The 9013-nt window shown below is 51.1% G+C and overlaps 1 pseudogene; it reads right to left on the bottom strand.

Moving 5' to 3' along the window:
- Positions 1-1331: 1331 nt before the first annotated feature.
- Positions 1332-1448, bottom strand: LOC136646308 (5S ribosomal RNA; annotated as a pseudogene).
- Between the last annotated feature and the right edge of the window lie 7565 nt (positions 1449-9013).

The raw sequence follows: 9013 nt of genomic DNA, 5'->3' as shown, positions 1-9013 counted from the left end.
AGAGATGGGCTGTCACAATCAAGAGCATCTAGTTTTGCACCCACAGCAGCCAATAAGGAGCTGATCTCAGGATGAAAGGGCTAAATGACTGTTACAAGGGCTAAATCTACTGGAAGTGGCTCTTTTGCACCAGAGAGGAAGCAGGAGAACTAACCCTGGAATGTTAGCAGAGAAAGCACTGCAGGGATATCTCAGGGATGCCAAGCTGAGTGAAGGTTTGATCAGTGACTGCCTTCCAGCCCTGGATTCCAAGCTGGGGAGACAGGATGAAGCGAACTTGGAGAAAACCTAGGCAGACATGACTCTGGAGGAAGCATGAGAAACTATCTCAGGTTTCCCATTGCCAGCAAGCCCTAAGGGAAGGAGAGATCTCTGGGGTCAGTCGTGCCTAGTAAGGGTCAGTCTGTCTCCAGTGTTGTGATAAGGGCAAGAGTCCAGCCTGGCCACGGTGTGGAGGGGCAAGGGATCCACACACTTCCAACCCAGATGCGGGGGGGGGGGGAGCTCTTTGGGGCTCTCCAGGCAGGGTTGACCTCACCATCGCAGCCAGGAACGGAGCGATCAGGAGCTTCCTAAGGGCGACGTGCCCTACCCTCGCGGCTCAGAGACGCCGGAGACCATCCGGGAGGAGGGGAGACTGTACTGGCCCCCACCAAGGAGTCGAGCTGGGCCGCGGGGTCTGCTGCTCCACCTCCCAGCTGTCCCCCAGACGGGCGCTCGCTTCAAGTGGTGCTGTCGGGGCGTAGGGCGGCTGCCCTGGAGGGGGGCGCAGTCGTTCAGGGGGAATAGGCAGCTGTCCGGATGGGTCCGCCGAGGAGCGACGCAGGAGGCCTGCCTGGGCATCCACTTTTACCATAGGTGTGTGTGTGTGTAGGGGGGGGAAGCAAGGTCCCAGCATAAGCAGCCCATGGATCGGGGCCGCCACGCAGCTGGCCCTGCCGAGAACCCGCCACCTGGGATTTTCCTGCGGACTGAGAGTCCAATCCTATGCTTGCCTACTCAGAAGTAAGTCCAATACTATTCAGTGGGGTTTACTCTCAGGAAAGTGTGCACAGGATTGCAGCCTGAGCAGGATCTGATCTCCTCATCCTCCCTCCAAGGGCCAGGAAGGAGGGATGCAGTCTTCTTTTCCAGGGCGAGCCTTCTCCTCTCCACGGGTGTGATTTGCAGCCCCCCATCCGCTCTGGAAAGGGGCTGGGGGGGGCAGCGAAGGCTTCTCCGCTGTGTCTAAAGCGGATCTCGTGGCTCTCTGGGCTGCTCCGAATTGGGCAGCCAAAACCTGCCTCTTCCCACTTGGATGGCAACCTTCAGCCTCGAAAGACTATGGTATAAGCCTACAGCACCCGGTATTCCCAGGCGATCTCCCATCCAAGTACTAACCAGGCCTGACCCTGCTTAGCTTCTGAGATCAGACAAGATCAGGCATGTGCAGGGTAACAGTTGCTGCCTGGGTTCCCCCGATTCTACTAACAAGACCGACGGCAGAGACGACAGACTGCAGAGCGCTCTTCTGAAACTGGATGGCGTGTGAAACGCAATAAAAGTCTGTCCAGCAGCAACGAGCGACGCGAAGGGAGGACGGCAAAGCACCGATCTCTGGCTCGCCTCGCCCACCCACGTCCCTTGCGTGTGCAGTGGCGACTGGGACGCCCGTCGGTGGAGACAGTCACTGGCACCCGCGCTCCTGGGGGATTCGTCCGGACGAGATCTTGAGGAACAATGGCTTTTGGCTCCGCTCTTGCAGTGCCTGGCGGGCTCCTTTGGACATCCGTAGAAAGAGAGAGCCTCGGCCAAATGCTTCTTCCTGATAATGAGCCTAACGAGAGAGAGCCCTGCGTGCCACTGTGCCAGGAAGCAAAGGCTGGCAAGCCCCCAACCGACTTCTGCAAAGTATTCTCCTTGGGTTCAAAATCAATCAATTAAAAAAAAAAGAAAAAGCAACTTTACTGGGGAACAGCTTACATTTGGCGTCGGTATTTATAGGATGAAAATCAGGCATCCCAGGTCCTTGGGAAGGACTCAGTAACACCTGTCTGACTGTGCGAAAATCTGATGATGATGATGATGATGATGATGATATCACCGTGATCACGAAATTTGTCTACTGTTGTTCCATTTGTTTAAGAATGAGAGGACATGCAAAACAGCCCTACAAGCCAGTTTGGTACCGTGAAATAATTGTTGTCATGTACAAATGATAATACATTTTCTTAAAAATATTACCCAACTGAATGACAATAAGTGATTAAAACGTTTCACTATTTTGATTTATTTGTTTTGTCTGCTTGGTTTTCATTGGAAAGGGAGGCAGGATATAAATGTTTATTTAGATAGTATATAATGTATATATTATAAACTATGTATAGTTTATGTAGTATAGTACTATATTACTATTTACTAGTAATACTAATTACCCGTATTCAGTAAAATAATCTTTTCTATGAGAAATTATGTCAAAGTAGAAGGACATTTGCAATTCGTAGAGGTTGTGAAGGTAGGAAATTACCAAATATCGATCAAAAAAAGTTAATGAATATGATGACAGGAAAGTGCATCCTTTCCTGGTGTTTGATTTTTCGTTTTGGCCTTTAAGTTGTTGTGGTGTTATTGTAGATTTAAGATGGATTCTACATTCAATTATTTCACCCTGAAGCGTAAATACTGCAAAATCTAATTTTCAATTTCTCTTCCTCTATTAAACTTGGGCGGTGCTATTTTCTACGGATTTTAACAAAAAACATTAGTAATTTCTGTCTAGTTGCAATTATATTTCTATTCTAAGGGAAAGAATGAAACGGCCTCATCAGGGAGTGGGCAAAAATGTCCCTTTCCTGGCTCTTGGGAAAAGAGACTGCAACTGCGAGGCTGTGAGCAAGAGCCAGATCCTTACAGAAATCTATCTATCTATCTATCTATCTATCTATCTATCTATCTATCTATCTATCTATCTATCTATCTATCTATCTATCTATCTCAAAGCCGTCGGGGTTTCCTTAGCCCTCTCCACCACCACCCCCTTCTCAAACAAACCGCAACCAGCTGTTTTCCCTTTCAAACAACCATCCAAGTCGTCGTTTACAGAAGCACTCCTAGAAAATGTAGCGCGTTCGTCTCTCCATCAGTAAAGCAGACGCAAAAGGGGCCGAGATCGCAGCCCGGACGGCAGAGCGCGCTTGAGTACTGAGGATCGCGTAGCTCCACTCCCCCCTCCCAAGAGACCAGCACCCACCGGGCGGGCTCCCCGGGGTTCTCGCCTTGCCTTACCCAGGCAAATCGCGAGCAGGCTGCCAAGTCCCCCCGACGGCAGGGTGTGCGCCAGCTGCAATCCTATGCACACTTACCTGGGAGTAAGCCCCGTTGACTAAAATGGAACTTACTTCTGAGTAGACATGCATAGGATTGGGCTCTGAAGCTGCAATCTTATTCACACGTACCTGGGAGTAAAACCCACTGACTAAAGTGGGACTTACTTCTGAGTAGACTTGGGCTCGAACAGCCTAATCCTAGGCATGTCTACTCAGAAGTAAGTTCCATTGAGTTTAATAGGGCTTACTCCCAGGAAAGTGTGGCCAGGATCTCCCGCCTCGTGCTGCTGCTCCCCTATTCAAGCCACTCTTCCCAGAGAGCAAGTACGGGAAGGCTCGACGGCAGGCAGGCGCCCCCGAGCATCGGACTGCCCGGGCTCCCCTTTTTGCAGAAGTCCTGCCGGGAGGCTGCATGACTGACGGGTGAGGGAGGGAAGAAGGGGAGCCGCGATCATTCCCCACTTACAGCACCGTCGTCGTCAGTCCTCGCCCCCGCTCCAGCCTTCGGGCTGCCCGGCCTCGGCCCCGCTGGCAGGTCCCTCTGGAGCTCCGCCGGGCCGCCTGCGCTCTGCCGCAGCCTGGAGGCAGATCCCAGCCTGTCGAGTATGCGCCCCCCTCGCTGGGGCCATTGGCTTTATGGATGGGGTCATCGGCGCCCCCAGGCAGCTGCCGTCGGGCACGGCGCTCCCAGCCCGCCCCATTGCCAGCTGCACGGCCCCTTTCCCCGGCGGGTGGGCTCCGGGGCCCGCCCCTGCCCACATCTGCATGACCAGGACCGCCCCCGCCCCTCCCATTGGCAGGGGGAGGGGGAGGGGGACGGCTGGAGGCGAGGCTGCTGCGGGCACGTCGGGACGCTGGTGGGCGTCAGGTGCTGCTGAAGCCAAGCGTGGAGTAGAGGAACTGAGGCTGGGGGCGCAGGGACTGGGAAGGACCGACAGGCTTCTTGAAGACTGACTGTAGCACAAACACGCCCGCACCTCGGAAGGCTTCTGGACTGCAAGGGAACTCAAGCTGGTGGATGTCTCCAGACTCTGCTGCCCAGAGGAAGGGAGGACGTGGTGGTGGTGGCTGGGATCCTTCTTCGAGGATCAGGCACCTCTGCTTTCCCCTGATCCAAAGAAGACGTGGGGTATGCCTTGCACTTGTACTGCCAGCCGGCATCCTGGCTGTGGGGGCCGCTGCAGGTTGCCATCTGGCTATTGGGAGCAGCAGCAGGCAACGTGATGGTTTTCAACCTATGAGGCTGAAATTGGCTCCTGGCTCCCAGCTCCTTATTCAATCCAGAGCTGCACAAGCAGCCTGAATGAAGAAGTGCTCTCTACACACAGGCACGCACGCACCTACCCACCCACCCACCCACCCACAACAACACCCTTCGGGTCATACAGGTGATACAACCCTGCTATGCAGGAGATGGCCCTATGAAATGCCCTAGCCTAGTCTCCAGTTCAAAGCCTAATTTCAGCAAAATGCACTTTGAATGCACAATGCACTAAGGGCGCAATCCTAACCAACTTTCCAGCACTGGTATAGCTGTGCCAGTAGGGCATGTGCTGCATCCTGCAGTTGGGTGGCTGTCGTGGAGGCTTTAAGGTAAGGCAATGTTTGTTCCCTTACGTGGGAGCTGCATTGCCCTTCTTCATGCTGGAAAGTTGGGTAGGATTGCACCCTAAATGTCCCCAGGTCAACACTCTGAATAAGAAACTATATGTGGTTTTTGCTGCTTGTTTGTTTTCTCTTCAAATAAGCCTTGGGGCTTGGGCCACTTCCAATTATATAGGCTCTACTTGCCTTTAGGAAACTGCCCCCTTTGAGACTCTCTAGCTTTGCATCCTGCCTAAAAATTTCATTGTTTTCTGTTACGTGCTCTCCAACATGGTGACTCTGGCCAATTATATTCTTTCCCTGCTTATATGCCCATAAATAAAGAACTGGGGACCTTGTATGCCAAAACAAGCATTGGATCACCCCCACCAACATCCATCATACCTTTCTGCCACCAAGAGACTGTTTCAAGATGCCCAGCCCTAAATTTCATTTTTGCACAAAGTATTCTTAGGTATGTGAACCCATAAACATTTGTTTCCCTTGCCAATATACCTATGAAGAAACAATGGGTCTTTGCATCCTGAAATAAGTTTTGGGTATCTTGAAGAGAGAAGTTTCTCAGTGGCTAGAGTATGGGGTATGACTTGAGGTGGTCCAGTTTGCCTCCTTTTAGTTCCCTCTCCCTTCCAGTCTTATGCCTACCCACATTCAAGGCTCTGTGACACCACAGGAGATCAGCTAGGTGAGAACTTGCACTGTGATAGTTAACAGTGTGATAGTGCCTATACTTTACTGCTGAAGTAAAATGTATTGTTCTACCAGAAATATTTGTGAAGAGAGGGTATTTTGCCTACCTGACTCTCACACTGCTATTCTCTGTTGGGGGAGATTGATGGGTATTCTTATTAGTGTTTGAGAGACCCGATGTGACACAGTGATAACAATTCAGATTTGGGGGACATATTTTATTAGGAGAGCTGTTCTTCCATAGAGATTTTTTTTTCCTACTCACTCCTATGCTGTGAAGTACTGAACTACCCATCTTGAACTTTACACATTGAAATAGCCATGTTGGATATTGGTAGATTTGTGACTCTCTGTTGAATCATGCATTATTTTTTAAAAGGCCAAGATCAAAACTGTTCCTGAAGGTTTCAGGGAGTTTCCCCTATTTGCCAATATATCTGTCATAGGTATATATGTATATCAGCATTCAAATGGGGTCATGCCAGGACTTCAGCAAAACCTAAAGCTCTGGATGCCAGAAGCACTATAGCACTGTATCCACAAGCTAATACCATCTAATGTTTAACAGCCCAATCCTATCCCCAGCAGCTCTGGTGGGCATAGTGATGCCAAAATGGCTACCACTGCATCCAGCTGCACCATCAGGGCTGCCTGAAGCCTCTTGGAGCTCAGTGCCAGCATTGAGACCCCATAGGATTGGGCTCTAACAGCCTTGTCCTGAGCTGCCTGGTTTGCAGGGCAGCTGCAGCACCGAAAAAGCTGCCGCAGCATCCTAAACACATTGGGAAGCTGCTGGTGGCTCCTTGGAGGAAGGGGACATTTATTCATAAGGAAAGTAGCTCTGCAGTGGGGCTACTCAGGCACAGAGTAAAGGAATCCTGTGTTGGGTCAGAAGGCCTGATGCGGGGCTCTGGAACCTGCGGAGCTGAGCACCACCAGTCCCACTCCCTCCTGTCTCACCCCTGCCTTGGAACACCTCTCCCTGCCTCGACTTATGTCTCTGCTGCCTGGCACTTCGCACTGAGCACTGGGTGGCATTTCATTGGCTGCCGACAGGTGCCGGCTCAGTGAGGGCACCAGCTCAGTGAGGGCTTGTGTCAAGTTTGCTCCGGCACTGGGCAAGCACTAACTTCCACGTGTGCACCTTATGGTACATTTATGATTGGGCCCTCAGTCACCAGAATTTAAGATATTCATGCTCTAACTATGTTTTTGCACTATACGAATAAGCTAACTTTGGAAATGTGCAGGTGGGTTTCTTAACAAAGGTCTTGATGCCAGAAACACTGCTGCACACACTTATTGACTCTCAGGGATTCTTTAATGTTGCAATAAACTGAAATTACATAATATTTAACAGGGTAATTCTAGGCGTGTCTACTCAGAAGTAGGTTGCATTGTGTTCAGTTGCACTTACTCCTAGGTAAGCGTGCATGGGATTGCACAGTAAATCAAGTATATCATGTTAACCATTTTGGACTGACAATCAGCCTGAAGAAAACACAGGTCATGGTTCAGGATGTGGACTCACCTCCCTGCATTACAATCTCTGAGCATGAACTGGAGGTTGTCCATGACTTTGTGTACCTTAGCTCAACGATCTCCGACACTCATTCTCTCGATACCGAGCTAAACAAGCGCATCGGTAAAGCAGCTACCACGTTTTCCAGACTCACAAAGAGAGTCTGGTCCAACAAGAAGCTGACGGAACATACCAAGATCCAGGTCTACAGAGCTTGCGTCCTGAGTACACTTCTGTACTGCAGCGAGTCATGGACTCTTCGCTCACAACAGGAGAGGAAACTGAGCGCTTTCCACATGCGCTGCCTCCGACGCATCCTCGGCATCACCTGGCAGGACAAAGTTCCAAACAACACAGTCCTGGAACGTGCTGGAATCCCTAGCATGTATTCACTGCTGAAACAGAGACGCCTGCGTTGGCTTGGTCATGTCGTGAGAATGGATGATGGCCGGATCCCAAAGGATCTCCTCTATGGAGAACTCGTGCAAGGAAAGCGCCCTACAGGTAGACCACAGCTGCGATACAAGGACATCTGCAAGAGGGATCTGAAGGCCTTAGGGATGGACCTCAACAAGTGGGAAACCCTGGCCTCTGAGCGGCCCGCTTGGAGGCAGGCTGTGCAGCATGGCCTTTCCCAGTTTGAAGAGACACTTTGCCAACAGTCTGAGGCTAAGAGGCAAAGAAGGAAGGCCCATAGCCAGGGAGACAGACCAGGGACAGACTGCACTTGCTCCCGGTGTGGAAGGGATTGTCACTCCCGGATTGGCCTTTTCAGCCACACTAGACGCTGTGCCAGAACCACCTTTCAGAGCGCGATACCATAGTCTTTCGAGACTGAAGGTTGCCAATACAAATGTTAACCACAAAATGAAAAAATGTTATCTTTGTTTTGCTGTTAGTGACATATTGGTTCACATATATGAAAATATAGTCTTGGTGCTGCCCACAATACTTGATTTCTTGTCTTTATCATCATCAGTCATCATATGTTCTGTGATCAACATGTTTCATTACATTGCAGTTGCATATTTCTGGGTATGGCATTAGCCCAGTACATACATGGTGGACAACAACTATTTTTAATATGTGGCTATTATGTCAGCTTTGCCAGTGCATGGACTGTTTGTGGGAACTGGAACTATTTCATAATTGATGCTTTCTTATTCATGACTGACCAGGGCAAGAGGAGAAGGACAAATTTGCTTGAAATTGAGGTTGAAATTCTATCCTGGGAGTGAGCCCCATTGGCTATAAGGAGGCTTCCTTCTGAGGAGACCTGCAGAGGACTGCGCTGGAAGGCTGCCATCCTATCCACACTTTCCTGGGAGTGACCCCAGGACTGGGCTCTGAGTCTGAGAGGGAGACCTGAAAGGTGTCCTTGAGTGTCACTGCCATTGTGCCACCGCAGACAAAAGCAGCCAATGACATTTCTCCTTCCACTCCTGCGCTTCATGGCCACCCAGCCTGTGCCCAACAAAGGTGCTGGTGTGTGTCAACACCGCAGGGCTCGGGTGGGCGTGGCTACCCCAGACCTGCTCCTTCCTCTGGGGCTTGTCAATGCCCTTAGCGGGAGCGTCGCCTAGAACTGACAGCCCCCACAATGCATCGCGACCGCTTCTGTGCCGCTCAACCGCGCTTGACTTGCCCTTCCCTGTCATCGTCTGACTACCCGGAGGCGTCTCCTCGCTCACTATTGGCGTTGCCAGTCTCCTGCACCTTCCGGCCATTGGCTCGTCCCTCTCCTTGTGTCCCGCCTCCTGACCAAATAGGCCAATCCGATTGGACAAGGGGACAGCTGTCACTGTGGAGCGCTTTCCGATTGGTTGTGTGGGTGGCTGCTTCCCGACGGTAACCACGCAGCGGGGTAGGCTGTGCCTTGTTTCCACGTCAG

The sequence above is a fragment of the Tiliqua scincoides genome, chromosome 3 (genome assembly GCF_035046505.1).
Source record: "Tiliqua scincoides isolate rTilSci1 chromosome 3, rTilSci1.hap2, whole genome shotgun sequence".
Classification (NCBI taxonomy): domain Eukaryota; kingdom Metazoa; phylum Chordata; class Lepidosauria; order Squamata; family Scincidae; genus Tiliqua; species Tiliqua scincoides.
This window is presented reverse-complemented; position numbering and strand designations above follow the sequence as displayed.